General features: G+C 52.2%; 1 protein-coding gene across 3 annotated transcripts in view; it reads left to right on the top strand.

The window, feature by feature from the left end:
• Positions 1-11,890: 11,890 nt before the first annotated feature.
• Positions 11,891-16,874, top strand: part of HTR4 (5-hydroxytryptamine receptor 4) — a 90,602-nt gene continuing 85,618 nt past the window's right edge. For all 3 annotated transcript variants that reach the window (XR_010652327.2, XM_065849011.2, XM_071814621.1), the window contains exon 1: positions 11,891-12,025. The gene's annotated coding sequence lies outside the window, so the exon portion shown is untranslated. The remainder of the gene's footprint in view (positions 12,026-16,874) is intronic.

Below are 16,874 nucleotides of genomic sequence, written 5' to 3'. Positions count from 1 at the left end.
AGCAGGCTGCTCACCCGGATCTCCCTGCCCGTTGGCTCCAGCATCACCTTCCTGCCCTCAAGTCAAACCTCTGGGTGACCCAACGTTCTTCTGGTCGCCAAGGTAGCTCAAGGATTATTACTATTTTTATATAAATTCCTATTAAGAGGCCCTGGGTTGTAAATGACACAGAGGAGAGATGAGGAAGGACAAATGACACAGTCCAAGGTCAGTTTATAATCAGAGTCACGTGAGGTCAGGGTGGCCCCTTGCTGCCTACATCTCCTGGTGGAAGCAGATGTGGGTGGGAAGGGACTGCCACTGTGGGCCAGTTCCCAGTGACAAAAGGGCTCCTGGTGAGGGTACGGGGCACTTGTCTGCCCCAGCACCCAACTGCAACCGCCCAAGTCCCCCCGTTTGCCTTGACATCTCTGTTGGGGCTGATTGCCGCATCTCCCACCCAAGCGGACCTGCCGCTGTGTCCCCCAGAGCATCTTGTGTGCTGTTCCCCTTAAAGCTTTGCCAGGGGCTGGGAAATGTCACACAGCCGAAAACAAATGTTATCCCTCCTGGTAAGCAAGTCACCTGCTATTCTCCTTCTCTCTCCCCCCTGCCTTGCTGTGGATCTATAAATACTCCAGGAGTGTGACAAATAGAGGATTGCTGCTAAGGCTTCGTCAGCTGCAGTTGGAGCTGACTGTGCAACTGTTAATTATGCCTCGGTAGCAACCGGACAGGTTTAAATCCTTTTGAAGATTTGAAATGCTCCCTCTGGGGAGGTTTAAGGCATAAAGGTTGTTGCAGCTGATGGGTGTTTGCTTCCTTTTCTAGAAAGCACATGAGATTGCTGCAGGGAGGGCTGTTCTCCTTGTTTCCATTGCCTGTTCCTGGAAACACACTCTTTGTATAATGGCAAGAAGTTGCTTCTGCAGGCCTCTAACTGCAATAAAGCAGTTAGCCTGCTGCCAGCACGTGCATAAAATTTACACATGCAAGCTTTTCCTAGCAGACAAAACTGTTAGAAAGGGAAAGCATTGAGCTGCAGGTGATGGCAACGCATTTCCTGGGGAGTTAGGGCCAGCGTTAATGCCTCGCTGGAGATAACCAGTGATAGAGGAATCACCAGACAGTGGCTTGGGCTGACGTAGTCCAGCTGTGGGTGAAAAGCTCCATGCAGGAGCGATGAATCTGGCTAAAAACACTTCCACAGCTTCTTTTAAAGAAGGGGGCTCCCTGGGCAGCTCAGGACCTCAGCTGGGGACACCGCGATGCCGTCCCGAAGCGCTGGGGCTGGGCTGGCCTCGGGGGGCGTCTGGGTTTGGCAACAAGCATCTCCCGAGGACCCAGGTGGATGAGGGATGCTCATGGTGCGGGTCCACCCAGCCCTGTCCTCCGCCAGCACGGCCAAGCCTGGCACAGCAAACTCCTCGTTGGGGATTTTCGGAGGCCGGGGAGCAGCAGCGCTGGTGCCAGAGCATGGACTGCATCCCCATCACCTCCGTGCCGGCCCTGCCCTGGCTCGATGGGTCAAACAGCACCACTTCCCCAGGGATTGTTTAGCAAAGTGGAAAATAGTGTTCCCAGACTGTGGCGTGGGTTTGTCATGACATCCAGGGGCCAGTTCCCGGTTAGATGCAGCGTGTCGGGGGAAGAGTAACACAACGAGGAAAACCATGGATGTGATGGGATGTTGGAAAAATAAAGGTCAGGGAGAATGAGGGAAGAGGCCAATGGCATCCTGGGGTGGATTAGAAGGAGGGTGGTCAGTAGATCGAGAGAGGTCCTCCTTCCCCTCTACTCCGCCCTGGTGAGACCCTATCTGGAGTATTGTGTCCAGTTCTGGGCCCCTCAGTTCCAGAAGGACAGGGAACTGCTGGAGAGAGTCCGGCGCAGGGCAGCAAAGATGCTGAAGGGAGTGGAGCATCTCCCTTATGAAGAAAGGCTGAGGGAGCTGGGTCTCTTTAGTTTGGAGGAGACTAAGGGGGGACCTTATTAATGTCTATAAGTATGTAAAAGATGAGTGCCATGAGGATGGAGCCAGGCTCTTCTTGGTGGCAAACAATGATAAGACAAGGGGTAATGAGATCAAGCTGGAACACAAGAGGTTCCACTTAAATTTGAAAAGAAACATCTTCTCAGTGAGGGTGGCAGAGCCTGGCCCAGGCTGCCCAGGGAGGTTGTGGAGTCTCCTTCTCTGCAGACATTCAAACCCGCCTGGACACCTTCCTGTGGAACCTCAGCTGGGTGTTCCTGCTCCGGGGGGGACTGGACTGGATGATCTTCTGAGGTCCCTTCCAATCCCAAACATACTGTGATACTGTGAAGAGCAGAGCTCAGCTGGTTGAGCACAGCCGGGGCAGCTCCCAAGGAGGGGACGTGCACTGACCGGCCCCCCGAGACATCCCGGCGATTCGCTAACGAACTGGCTCTGCTGCTGGCAATGCCGATCTGAACAGCAAAAGTGGGAGAGCTTGTGCCAGCAGGACTGAGGAAAGTGAGGAAGGGGCAGGAGGGAGGGGTGGACATGGACACACAGACACACAGACACACACTGCAGCCCAGGGAGCGCTGGGCTCCATGCTGCCTTCTTGGCAGCTGCCGCCTGGCTGGCTAATTATCGCATGTTATCGTGTCCTTTGAGAGCTTGAAGTACTTGTTAGTAATAATAATAACAATGATAGCAGCCAAGATTAAAAATCATTAATGGAGCAAACTGTAGAGGAGACTGGATGCTCAGCTGCATGGATAACCCAGGGTCTCCCCCAGGGTCCCTCCCTGGGGACAAGGCCAGTGGTACATGGAGGTGGTCATGGTCCACCTGAGCAGAACAAGGATTTGGAGAGATTACAGAAGCATCACTAAACCTTCTGTCTCCGATATATTGTTACTGTCTCCTCCTTTGTGGGCTGTTTGCCCAAAAATACCTCAATTTCAATTAAAAGACGCAAGAGGAGAGTTGACAAGCAGAAGCCCGACTCTGGGGACCTTATTACAGGGGCTGGAGAAGCCAGTGGGTGCCTCTGTTCTGATAGCTCTGCTTGCTGCACCAGTAGGTGGCACAAACTGGGGGACAGTGCAAGCAGTGAATGATGGCCCAAACCACCTGCAGCTGCTATTAGATCAAGCTGTGGAGGCAAATGATGCTCCACAGAGGGCTTAAAGGAGAGCTGGGTCTTGTGAGCATGGCTAAAGGATGTGGTTTCTGATTTTTTTTATTTATTTTTTTTAAATCTAGCGATAACACAGGTCTTGGAAACTTGGAGAGAAGCTCTTTTCCTCGGTGCTGTCATCAGTGAAAAATGGTGAGGAGGATAAATTGTTTTTTGTAATTCTGGTTTCTAGCAGCCAACAGACAGAGGGCACAGGGGTGGTGAGGGCAGGGTCCTGGCCCAGGGGTTCTTTGGATGGGGACAGGGGGAGCAGAGGGAGTTTTGTGTCCATCAAGGAAAACCTCCGAGATTCTTGGCTTTCAGGAAGGGAAAAAAAGGTCAAAGCAGGGCAGGAAGATGGTGAAGAGAGAGCTGGCAAGGCAGGGAGGGAGCTGCAATGAGCTTCATTTGTTTGGTCTAAAAAAACCTGAGGCACAGATGAGGGTGAGTGTTCAATTGGACTCCAGTTCCGGCTGCACCAGAACAGCTCTGGTCATCTGCTGCCCTTGGGTTCTATGGCAAAACCCTGCAGTTCTGCCAGGTCTTGCAGTTTTTGGGGTCTTTGATGGGTGTCTGAAGAGCCCTAGCTCCTGGGAATCATTAAAGTCTGTGAAGATGGTTGTTACATCTTTAAAAAGTGTATAGCCCACATAGTTATGGGAAAAGCACAGAAAAGGAGCTTTTTTTTTTCAGCCTAGAAGCTGAAAAGAGTCCAACAAGAAGAAAATCTTTCTTGTATTTTCTTCTTCAGTGACTGAGAAGTGTGTTTCAGCAGATAGAATTGTGGTTTCTTTATAAAGTCGACACAAGATTAAATGTATTGTAAAATACCTGCCAAGTCAGATAGCAGCTGAGACTCAGAGCAGGTAGTGGATAATAGATACTAAAGTTCAATAAAGTAAAGGAAAAAGAACAGTGGTGAAGGCTGATATCTCCAAGTTGTTTGCATTTCAAACCGCCTCTGCCCAAGGGTCTGTTCGTCCCTTGTTCTATGTTATGGTAACTAATTTATTTTAAGGAGCATTTAATTGAATCTTTGAACTTCCAACAAAATCCAGCCCTCTTCTTCCAAATCGATATGTTCTCTAAATGCAACAGCTGTTGGTGCTGAGTGTCCCGGGCCACCGGGAGGTGACAGCCCCGGACGCTGCTCTGCGCGAGTGGGGACGCAGGGCCGGGGCTGCTGTGCTTGGTGAGTGCTGCTGGGGGGCACGGGGGCACAGAAGAGGGTTCCCTGTAGGGATTGAAGTCCGGAGTGTATTTATTTCGAGATGAGGTGGTACACCAAAGGTAAATCCCAAATCAAGGCAGGCGAATGTTCGGTGCCGAGGGGAGCAGGGGCTCGCAGCCACTGGATGGCATCGTTGTTTCACACGGATCAGAGCTGCCGAGGAGCCGCTGCAGGAGCCTGGGCACCAGTTTTTGGGAGGCTCTGCGGATCCTCTAACCCCGACGTGGCCGTGGTCTGAGTGATGCCGCACGTTGCCAGATCTGCCATCCCAGGGTAGAGGGCGTTGGGAAGAGGCTGGTGTGTGCCACGCTCAGCTGTCCCCATGGCTGTCACCGCTGCGGCTGGGCTGGTGTCAGCTCCCTGCCTGCAGGGACCAGCTGGGGGACGGGCCCAGCCTGTCCCTGCCAGGGGTGACAGAGGATGGAACCTCCCTGTGTGTCCTTTGCTGCCCTGGTGCAGACCAAAGGCAGCTGCCACTGCTGCTGAAGTACCCTTGGTGTGAAGAGGGAGGACTCGGGATCCAGGGGGTCAGCAGCCATGGCCTAGGGCAACCCAAGGGCAGGGGCTGGTGGCATCCACATGAGATGTTACAGACACCCTGGAGCCCTTCTGTGTTCACCCAGGTCCTGTGCTTATCTCCTACCACCCTTCCTTCCATCCCCACCTGTCCAGGTCACTGTGACTCGAAAGCAATGGGGTCGTTCCTCCCTGTGGTCTGCTCACAAGAAGGGAACATCTCACTGTTTGCTGTGGGGAAGAGGCAACGCAGCACATAAGGAAGAACCCCCGGGTGGGACGGTCCCTGCAGCTGCAGTTGCAGCAGGCGATGCTGAGCAGGCAATGTTTGAAGGAGACTTGCTGCTCTCAAGCCTTCACATGTGGATTGGAAAGAAAAAGACCAGAGAATCTGATGCTTTATTGGTGGGGTGAGCTCCTAAGAACGCTTCCTTGAAGTGTGAGACAGCCCTTCTGCTAATACAGCTTTTTACCTACCGGCAAAAGCATCTCCTGCCTCTCCAAGACATATACCCGTTTATAGGCTTTGGAGCTGTCAGTATCTCCTCATCCAGTGCAAGCACTGCTGAAGGAAACAGCAACATTAGTGCATATTAAAGCATTAACTTCAGGAGAAGCCCCTGGAAGAACCTGTGCATTTGTATGAGCAGGGAAGGACCGTTCCCTCTTTGTTTCTGCGCAAGGAACAGAAAGCACCAGCTGAAACAGGCGTGTTGTGCACTCCAGATACACAAAAGGGCTTTTCACACAAGGGGCAAGTAATCCAGTGTCCTCTCTGGCTGAGGGACTTGTTTAACCACAGGTCACTGAAAGCTCGAAGAGCGCCCCGAGGACACCGCGTGCTTGCTTGGGCCTGTGTGCCCGGCCCCCTCTCAACCTCTTCCTTAGGTACCCGCTAGAAGCCACTATAAAGATAAGGTATGGGATTAGATGAACCACTCTCATTCCCCGAGAGTAACCAGGCTGAATACCCCTGGGATGCTTTAGGCTGCAGTGGCTGGACCACAGGCAGCCGTTTATTTATTTTCTTCTATTTTTTTTCCCCCCTACAAACTGTTTTAATGCAAATAACTGACTGTGCGTGACCTCGAGGAGGAAGCAGAGCAGCTGCTGGGGTGAAATGTGATTTCCTTCTGCTGAGCCTTCCAGCCCTGTGCCCGGCCTGGCCTGGCCTCACATGCCCGTTATTCAGCTTTAAATATCTGCCGTGTTTGGGAAGCTGCATAATGAATTCCCCTTCAAGTCCGTGCAAATGCTGCTGTGTATTTTGCCAAAACCAGCGTGGAAACTGCAAAAAGGAGAAGCGAAGATGTCTGAAGGTGAAACTCACAACAGGCGAGTTAAATTTTGGTGGGGAATTTCTGGTATTTGTTTCTTAGAAGTGAAAATACTTAGCTGGCTTCTGCATTTCTTGGAACCCAGCTGTTGCTCTCGGTCCTAGCTATGGAGAGGGAATAGCCACGTGGCCGCCTTGCCAAAGCCCAGCCGAAACAAATGGGTATCACAGCTCCGAGATGGGCAGCTCTAGTTTGACTTTTATTCTGCTGAGCTGCTGCCAGTCACTCTGTGTTGGAACGATAAAGGACTCAGCACTCCGATTCAATGTGAATCATGTAAAGCCATTTATTACAGAACATGTCTCCTTATATATGCAACTATTCTCTAATCATGAATCCACGCTCCAAGCATGGATTCGCTAAATGAACATCATGGGCAGTCCACACGCTGGAGCCCCACCGATGATAGATCCAACGACTCCCGCCATGCTGAGCCCCTGTTAATGAAGAAACGCCCCTCTTTCTCACAGCAGATTCTGTTCTCAGCTTCTCAAAGTGGCCTTGAGATTCCTTTGGGCCTGACTAATTCAACAACATATCTCCTTGTAACGTAAGCCCTCCACAACTCTGGACACATAAATGGGGAATTAATGATCGGAAATAATGTTTCTCCACTAAGCAAGTAAAGGACTTGGGAAGTTCAGCAGCTCCAGGGACACTCGGTGGGAAAAGCCACAGCGGCAGCTCGAGGTTTCCAGCCCAGAGCAGAGGGTGAATGGCCCCCAAAGGCCAACAAGTGGGAAGGGAAAAGTCACTCTCCAGGTTTACTTTTGTTTGTATTTTAAGAGTAGGGCTGCTCACAAGTGGAATGGTGTACGTGCTGCCATGGAAACAGCAGCCTTGGTCCCCAGCGCAGCTCACAGCCATCTGCAAGGGAATAATTGTTGGCCTGTTCGTGTAAAACCATCCGGGGTGGTGCCGGGCAGCATGTGGCCAGCCAAGGGGAAACCTCTCCGAGACACGACAGGACGTGCTTGTCACACTGAATAATGGGATGTTCAAACGCCAGCAGACAGCATCGGCAACGTCCTGTCTGGAGATGAGCTGACGTGCAAAACCCGCATGAATCAAATTGGTTTGAATGAGTGTTCGATTGCCAGGGGCTGCAGCGCTTTGCATGCGATGCTCATGGGCATTCATGCTTCTGGCTTTTCGGTTCGTGCGAATGCTGAGATCTCCGTGCAAGCAGAGGTCTGTGTGTGCAAAGAAGAGTCTTGTGAGAGGCAACAGCGTGGGAGCACCTGGCAGGCTGCTGCTGCTGTGGAGCCGAATTTCGCCTGCTGCCAGGTGGGAGATGGAGCCAGGTTAGTTTTCCGTATGTGAACAGCTCAACTGAACGCCCTGGGCTTATGAAGCTCTTGGCATGAAGCATGTGCAGAATACTGAGTATTGGCCAGCATTTGCCAAAACTGCTGGGAAACCAACTCCTGCCTTTACTCAACCATGTGTTGGGCTTCAAGTCTGTGAAGAGCAGGTTCTGTTCCAGGCAGCTGCTCTACCTGAAAACAAATGCACATGGAAAAGAAACGCACATGAGAAATGGCAGAGAATTACCTGATCCACACCGACCTCCTCCCTGCTTGGGCAGCATAGGGGTTCAGGACCTTGCCTGAAGAGCTGATTTTTCCTTGTTGGCAGAAAGAGGAGCTCAAACAGCTTCTGAACCTGTGTGCATTGAACCTGGGGAGCTGGGCCTGCACACCTGCAGCCCTGCCTGGCACAGCTCGTCATTCATTTCACCTGGTTTGTGAAACCCCTTCCTTTCTGCTTGTCCCACTCTTCTGAACTCATTTTCCTCTGAGATCCCCATGACTGCACTTTACATGTGTGAACATTGAGGGGGAAAGATTTTCAAGCTTCTAGGCTCAGGTGCAGAAGTGAAGACACTTTCTGGGAGAATTTGCAGTGGTTAACCTGACTGCAAACATCTCATCCAGCTGAGCAATGTAAAGAAAGGAGGTGCTGATGACCGTGAGACCTGCTGTAAATCAGATGTAGACCACAATGTTCTTCCTCCCTCACCTCTCTGCAATAGTTTGCCTTGTAAAAGGAACTGGGACCCAAACCACTGGGAAATCCAAGCTGTTCAGCTTCCATATCTGGACTTTCCTGCATAAGTCTGGGTACCAATAGATGCCATGGCCCAGGCAGTGCGGAGGTGACCTCCCAGTGACAACAGGAGAGCTCGCATTTAAAATGAGATAGAAAGAAAGATGTTCTTCCCCAGCAGAGTGGGCGGACTGCATGATCTACCAGCAGGTATAACCCTAAGAAACTTAATTTATCCAGGCTCTCTTTTTAATAAAATCCATCCCACGCAACTGGGCGAAGGAGACCACGCTGTGTTCAAAGGGAACACACGGCGCACACCAAAAAGCCACTCTGTTAAGTTGGTTTTATCTCCCTCTGTCTTAAATCCGTGCCTGAAAGCACAGCCAGTGATCTAAAGCAGCGATGGAGTTACCGCTGTGGGAGCGAAGGCAGCGAATTCCACCGCATAGTGACTGTGATTCAGTCCTGATGAATCACTCAGCCACGTTGTTCCTCAACTGGATCTTTGGCTTTATTATTGTTACAGAAGGAAAAAAGGAGAAGGGGGGGCGGGGGGGAAAGAAGAAAAAGCCACTGCCTTATCTCTCTAATCCTTTCCCAATTTTATTTTTAAAAATTTAATCATTTTTTGGTAGGCATCCTATTCAGGCTGAATAAACCCTTTGATAATGCTGGAGGGGAATCTGCAATAAAAAGTGATGTGATGTAATACGACCAAAACTGACGGCAGCATTGGGGTTCAGCATGACCTGTTCTTGGGGTTCATAAACACCCAACACTGGAAGGGTCTCATGCTCTGCCTCCTCCATGCATCAAAAGCCATTCCCCACTTCATGGTTTGCACCTGGTAAAGCAAAAGGAGAGCCAGGATCTGATTGTGGAGGAGCAGTGGCAGATGACCTTGCTGTGCTCAGGCGCTGCTCGCATTCAGGTATCTTTACACAAGGGTTTCATTTTTGTTTAAGCTTCGGGGAATGATTCCCTTGGCTCTCGATCCACCCGTCCCACTGTGCAGATAGAAAAACACTCTGCTGCGGTAGAGTTTGCCTGGATGGAGAAATGGCTCCCTATACACCTGGTGCTTGTGGTGTAGAATATTAGTCTTCTCCAAATATTGGTATTACGGGTGCACCGAAGGGTCAGGAGGTGAGAAATTGGGTGGCAGGGCCAGCGCAACCAGCGGTGCTCATGCAATGGGTGAGCGCAGGCTGGGATCGCTGCCCTGTCCTCCGGTGGGACGTAACCGAACCACGAGCAGCGCCGCGGGGTTTACTGGGCTCCAACTACTGCGGCGGGGGAGAGACAGGGAGTCAAGACCCCTCTCCAAGTGCAAATTTTCAATCTGTTTTTCAGCGTCCACGTCATCAGCGCGTTTCTCTGTGGCTGGGACAGGAGCTCGCTGCGGTGCCAGAAGGAAGGGCACTGCTCATTTCTCTGCTCCATCAATCTCCGACCTGACGGACGTGGGGGAGCAGCTTTAATCCCGACCCACAGCGCTGCCACTCTCCGATCCAGTGAAGCATCTAAACACCTGCTAGGCAAGTGCACAAACCCGTTTGGCTTTGATTTGCCTGCTCACGTGCAAACTGCAGCATGTGTTTGGCTTAGGGCTCCACACTCTGATGTTTTCCCTTCTATGCTCCCAGGCTCCTTAGTAGCTGCTGCTGGACATCCTGACTCAGAACAACAGCGAAGGCAACTGAGCAGCCGCTCTGAGGAGTCAGATCTGGTCAGGAGGAGCGACAGCTTTGAACAGATATCAAACCACCTAAATCTCGATTTAGATTTGGAGCTAGAGGCTATAAAAACAAACTGTCCAGGAAGCTCACATTACTCTGATGGAAAAGAAAACGAAGGCAATACAAAATTGTTTCAGGAATGCTCTAACTTCCAGTTTCAAAATGATCCCTCTCAGCTCCACCCAGACCAGCCTCGTCTACTTTGTCCTTGGTGGTGCAAGCCTGAGAAAATCCAAACTATGACAAGGTGTCTTCATGGATATGATCCCAGTTTTACTTTTCTTAAAGTTATTCTCTTTCAGTTACTATAGTGATGAACAGATGCATGCAATAAACACAGGGCCTGGCAGCCTGGGAAGGCGTGTTTGCCTGAAAAGGCTGAAAGTACCACCAAATTTTTGGAGAAATAAGTTGGAAGATCTTTGCCAAAAACCTTCGAGTCTTTAAAAAAATGGGTCCTATCGAACAAGTTGATAATAAGTTGTGTTTAATGTACACTTGTTTTTTTAAATGTTCTGTATCTCGTCAGCAAGCAACATATATTGCAGTTTGTTGGGTGCTCTGGTTTATCCTGCGTCTCCACACCACAGAAGATGTGCAAGGACCTAAATCGTGATTATAGGCCATGAAATGGACAGCTACCAACCAATAATCTGAATTTTTGTGTACTCTGGATCACCCCATTCCAGTGCAGTTCTGCTCTCAGAAATGACAGCCTGAAGAGCTCCAAGTGACATCCCTTGGTGTGACCCACAAAGTGCGAGAGGTGCTATACGAATGCAGGGATCTGCCTAAAGCCGTGCCATGGATCTCAGCCAACAGACTCTGTCTCTTGGAGTCAGATCTGCTGATGTTTGTAGCCAGGGGCTGCATTGGGCTGGGGAGGACAATACAAAGGGCCTGCCCTATGGGTTGGGTTTCAATTTGTGAGTTATCTGTATCATCAGTGGCTGTTGTGTGTGTTTCTTAGGGCACAGCATGGAGCCATGTAGGACAGGAGGAGCCCAGTCCCATGCAGACCTGGAGGTACCGGTGATGGAGGAAATCCAGCTGAACCTGGAGCTGTGGGTGAAGCTGAGTGCTGGCAGGTGGAAGAATCTCACTTCAATTCCAAAAGCAGGTCTTGTCAGAAATCCTTCCTGCAGCTGTCCGGGCCGAGCCCCATGCTTACACGAAGGGAAACCGCACAAAGGCAGCAGTGCAGCTTGAAATCCCCTAGACACAAAATACAGATGTAGAAGGTGAGCATAGCTAAAGATGGAGCTGCTCAGATCCTGCTTTTATGCTCAGTCCAATATTGCAGTAGGTATTTTAACAATCCAGATGATGAGCTAGTTGTGGTGTCCGCTTCTGCCAAGACTGAGGTTTGTGAAGGGTCACGGGAACAGATTTTCAGCTGCCAAAGCTCTAATAATTTCGAAGGAACTGGGCTGACACTGCAAGTGAAAAATGCACTCCCAGCATTTCACTGGGCCCTACTTCCCTTCTGCTATTTTCGCACACAAATAAACAAACAAACAAATCCCTGAAGTTGGCCTTACAAGCCCAGAGAGAGAGAAGCATCCCAAAGTCGTTGCCAGGACCAAGGGGGACATGCCCTGCTCCAAGGGCGCAGATGAAAACTTGGGAGACGCGTGAGAGGGCACTGCGGGGGGAGCCGAGGGATGAGGCTGCGGGGGGGCGGGCAGAGCCACCGTCCACCTGCGGAGGGCAGACGCGCAGCCCCGGGCGCATCGCGGCGGGACCGACTCAACTTTTCCCGGCGCGGGCGGGGAAGGGAGCGCCGTGCGGGGCGGGCGGCCGGGGCTGCGCAGCCCCTCTGCTCCCGGGGCGGGGCGGGAGGAGGCGGGCGCTGCACCGCGGCCGCGGAACGGGGGCAGCGCACCCTCGGCAGGCAGCGCCGCAGCACCCCCAGCACCGCACCGGAGACCGGCCCGGCGGCCCCGTCCTGCCCCGCCGCCGCGATGCGGAGGCGGCCCTGGAGAGCCGCGCCGTGCGCCGCGGGGCTCTGGCACGGCGGAGGTAAGGAGGCGGCGGGCCGGGGGGAGGCGGGAGGCACCTTGCCCCGGGCGGGCCGGCGATGGCGGGGTCGGGGTCGGGGTCGGGCTGCGCTCCCGGGCGCGCTCCAGCCCCCTGCGGCTCGGCGGGCACCACGTCCGGGAGCCGCGCTGTGCCCGCGGCGACTCGAGTCGGTGTCGCGGGTTTGTTGCCGCCTTCGCCCGTTTGATGCCGGTCTGCGCTCCCGCGGGGCTGCGCCGCTGGGAACCGCGCGTGTCCGGGTCGGTTGTGAATGGCTGGTGTAGTAACCGGGCGTCCCGGTGGAGAGGAACCTTGTCCGCCTTTGTGTGCAGTGATTGTGGGCATCTGTGAGTGCCTTCAGCTCTGGCACATCTCCTGAGGCTGCTTGTCTAGAGGCAACAGAAGGGGAGGTTTATGTCTGTAGTTGCACAGACAACCGGCCAGGTAGAACGGTTTTGTACTGGTGTTTGCTATCGGTGTGCGTACCGACCAGCTTTGATGCTACTGCATCAGTCTAACTCGTGGTATTCAGCAAACAGTCGTGATCCGCAGGAAGGCAAGAAACATGATTCCAGCAGGGACAGAGCAGGAGCCTGATGCCACTGAGAAAGCTGGGCAGAGAGGCCGGTCGGGCTCTGCAGGAATAGGAAACTTTGCTTGAGTGAAGGTGCTGAAAGAAGAGGTTTGCCAGGAATGGGGCTATGGGGATTGAAACAGCCCTGTGCGCTGCCGGTTGTGTCCCAGGGTCCATAGTGCAGAGCTTTCCCTGCCACATCTGAGCTACCCAAGCTCTGCGTCCTTTCCAGGCTCGTGTTGCTGGAGCTGAGCGTTTCATCGCTGCTGGGCACCGACCTTGCTCAGACTTACTCCGAAGATGAGCAAAGTTAGCGGGACTCCTGTTCCTGTCTAAGTGCTTTGATTCAGGTACTGGGAGTGGAGCAAGTTTGTGGATCTGATGCCAGGAGACACAGAGCTGTGCGTGTGAGTGAAAAACTAGTGTCATTCCCTCAACCCCCCGAGGCATATTTCCCACCTCCAAAATAAACTGTCTCTCCCTGGAAGCTTCATAGAAGGGTAATTAAAACATTTAACAGCGACAAGTTTCTGCTGCTTCAGGGCACCGAGGAAGGAGCTGGGTCCTGGTTCGCCAGCTTTAAGCTCCCAGGCAGCAGGGGCAGTTGGCCTGGACTGTGTTTGAAGTGTGTGATGTCATTACAACTTCATTTCGTTTTAAAAATAAAATACTTTGAATGGGAATACTGCCCAGCTTTTCTTGAAGGAGAATCATTTTCCCAGTCCTGTGTTACAGCAGTGGGCTGTTTTTGCTTGGGATAGCAAAGGTTTCTACAGGGGCACCCACCTTTGCTCTGGGGCGGGGGGACCTGGACACCAGGCTTCCCACGGTGTTCCCACCAGGAGGGGGAACTCCTGCGATGTGCAAGGAGCAGCACCAGCCTTCCTCTCCTCTGCAAAGATCTTCACTGCTTCCTTTCTCCTCCCCCAGTCTGACCCCAGCACTGTCAATAATGTCCAATAATGCCATTGAAAAACAAACAGATGAGTGAAGCTGTGTGTTTGCTTAAATAATAAATACTTACAGACTAAGGTATGTTTATCTTGTTTCCTTAAACAGTCTCTTACTGGGGATAGACATAAATAGTTTAATTTCCCCAAGACTTTGTAAACACTGATTTAAAACTAAGAGGAGCAAGTGCACCAACTGCGCTTGTTGGCTCATTAAAGCCCTCTAGGAAGTCTCCAGATCGTACATGCAGCTCCTTTGCGCCAACTGTGTTCCAGTGAGTGCCATCAGTGGTTCTCCCCCGTCCCTTCCTTCCCATTCTCTCAGCCAGCTGGCATGCCACGAGTTTTCCACATTTGCTCCCTTTTTCCCCGTAGTCCTTATCTCCAGGAAATCAGAGGCAGGACAAAGGGCGAGGTACTCCTGCAGGTAAGGGTGCCAGCCAGCGTGGGGCTAAGTCCTTTGGGTGATAACTGTTCTGGACCTGGTAGAAGGGCTTGCCAGGTGAATGCAAGGGAGATGCAGCTTGATACGGGACAGGACTGTGGGCAGAGGTGTGGTGAGAGGGATGTTGAAGAGGAGGAGATGGGAATTCCCCATCTCTCCTTTAAAGGACACCTCAAGTCTCTCCTGCTTTCCGTGCTCCTGGGCTGGAGAGAGCAGGAGGCAGTGCCTGGGGAGATGGGGAGGGCACGGGGGAATCCAGATCCTGGTGCCATGGTGCACTGGGGTGGAGGAAGGAGCTGAGCGTCTCAAGGTGAGGATGCAGGTGTCCCGTGCGAGGACCGGCCGTGCTTCCTGCCGTGTCCCTCGCTGTAGGAGCAGCAAGTGTACAGAGAACAAGCCAAGATGGTGCAAAGAGGCAACATCTTGCCTCGCTCATCCAGCTGTCACACTACACAATACGCAGATATTCCTCCTGGGTTTGAGTTTGAAACCAAAGCTGTCATTTGAGTGAAGCGGCAGGGGAGTGACGTCCTTCCAGCTTTTACTGGTGTATGGGAGGGGAGAGGCGGGTGGGGTGATGGCCTCACACCAGGGTTGGCTTACAGTAATCTCAGTAATTTCGTGGTGGAGCCATGCTGATTTAAGATGCCTGGGGATCTAGCATAAGAATTCAGTGCACGTTGGTATAAATACTGAGAATTCTGCAGGGATGACAGTGTGCCGAAACAGTAGCGTCTTGCGTGTCAGGGCATGATGATTACTAAGCTCCTGAGGGTTAAAGAAAATCTTCCCTCATGGGAAAACTACTAATGAATTATCCACTTATGGCTTCCCTAGCCCATTTGCTGAAGAAGATGGTCATGAGTGCCAGGTTAGAGATCGTTCTCTGCTCAGATGTGAGGGTTCCTGTGCTTGATTCCTCAGGTCGTTTCTCAAAAAATCTTCGAAGTCTGAGAAGAGCAACACACCAAATTATATAGCGCAGACATTTCTTTGGAAACCCAGTCGATTGCTCTAGGAAGCAGAGTGTTTAACACTGACTGTAAGGAGGAGTAGAGGTGCCTGCTTCTGCTTGCCCTGCCCTGGCCCCCAACATTTTCACCCTGCTGGGCTCAGCTGATGATGGCAACTTCTCCTTTCAGGCCTGCACTTCAGGTTTACGTACTTGCCTGCATAGGAAAAAGAATGTGTGGCATCATTTCTCACCATGCATTAATTCCTTCTGGGGTTGGAAAGCAGAGCAGTTCCTTCAGGTGTCCAAACACCAACATATTTTCTGCTCCTGCCTCTTAGATGTGTGCAGGAATAAAGCCACAGGAAAGGTAAACTCCACACTTAGCTTAGGGGCAGCTGCAGCCCTGAGGTCTCTGCCGTGTGGGCACTGGGCAGGCTGCATTAAGTTGCAAAGAACCTCATTGTGGTGCAGTTTATGGGGAAGACGAGAAAAGTGCTTCGTGGCTTTCACGTTTAACCTCCTTGCACTTACGTTTCCCGGGGTTCCCTGTTCTCCCGGGTGTGTTTTGTTGCACAGCTGCCTTTTTCCTGAAAAAGCTGGTGGCTGTCCAACCTTTGCCTGAGCTTGTGCGGAGCGTGGATTACCTCCCACAGGAGCGTTAATGTGTGGGTCAGGAGATGGGAGAAGGATGAGCCATGTGCTTGTTCTCTCAGCTGACTTGAAACCGAAACCAGTATTTTCAAAGCAGTTGAGTTTAATCTGGTCTTGTTGTGTAATTCCATTGGAGTTATTTGTCTTAGAACAAATAATTTCATTTTGGCCCCTCCTCAGCCGTAATGCGTTCGAGTGGCTGCAGACACACGGGTTACAGTGAGAGACACCGCCAGCAATGCCCGGTGGAAAGCAAATTACCTGGTAATAAGACAAATTGAACGTTGACAATTTTATGTGATTAGGGGAACAATTAGAGAAAATAGCAGAGGTGCACTTGCCCAGCGGTTCGTGTGCTGGTGGACATGGGGTGGCAGCTGCTCTGCAGGGCCGGAGTCATCCCTGGGCACGGCGCAGTGACCGCCCCACCAGCTCCTGTCTCCTGGCTGGGATGGGAAGATAATGGTGAAAAGCCACTTGTTGGCTTTCTGTGCTGGTGATGCTGGGGTGTTTTTTCCCATGTCCCGATGCAGACAGACAGGTTTGCCTATTCGCAGATGATCTGCGTTATACAGAGCCATGACTTAGTTTTGGCTGGTGAAGCCAGGGTTGTGTCCAGACCTGCTGCACAAAGTTGAGCAGGGAGAGCATTTTCTTCTGGGTTCTCCCCTTTGCTCCCGAGATCCCTGGAGCTGTGCAGATCACATTGCTGAGGCAGGTGGTCAGTGCTCTGCCTTGGGTGTATCTCATCCCCTCCTGCTCCACCCTGCCCTCATCTCTGTCTCTAAAGGTGCTCACACCCACAACATCGTTTAAAGTCAGTGAGCTCTGCGTAAGCTCAACACCTTCCAAAATCAAGCCTGCGTGGTCCCACTGACACATGGACCCGTTCCTGGCTGCATCCCCACGCTCCCTCTGCCTCCCTCCCTGTCTCCATCTCATCTCTGAGAGTCGTCTGCGCTCACACTGTGAAGCCGAAGCTGCAGTCGGTGGCCGCTGTTCAGCGCTTGCTTTGTGGTGGCACAGCTGGCAGCCAGAAGCCCCAGAGCTGCCGCTGGCTGTGGCAGAACAGCAGGGCAAGGACTTCACCCCAGCTTAGAGCAAGCTGAGCAAAGGGCTGGCGTGGGGTGACGATGGGGCACGTGCTCAGCCATCTGCTCAGGTTCTGCTTGCTCGGAGCTGCATTGCTGTCAGGTCCTTATTTCCTTTGACTTTTCCCCCCCATTTTCTGTTTGTGATGGCACACACAAGTTCTGCCCTTATAGTTCCCATGGAGA

The sequence above is a fragment of the Patagioenas fasciata genome, chromosome 14 (assembly GCF_037038585.1).
Source record: "Patagioenas fasciata isolate bPatFas1 chromosome 14, bPatFas1.hap1, whole genome shotgun sequence".
Lineage (NCBI taxonomy): Eukaryota > Metazoa > Chordata > Aves > Columbiformes > Columbidae > Patagioenas > Patagioenas fasciata.
The sequence above is the reverse complement of the archived record's forward strand: the minus strand, read 5'-3'. Positions and strand labels throughout refer to the sequence as shown.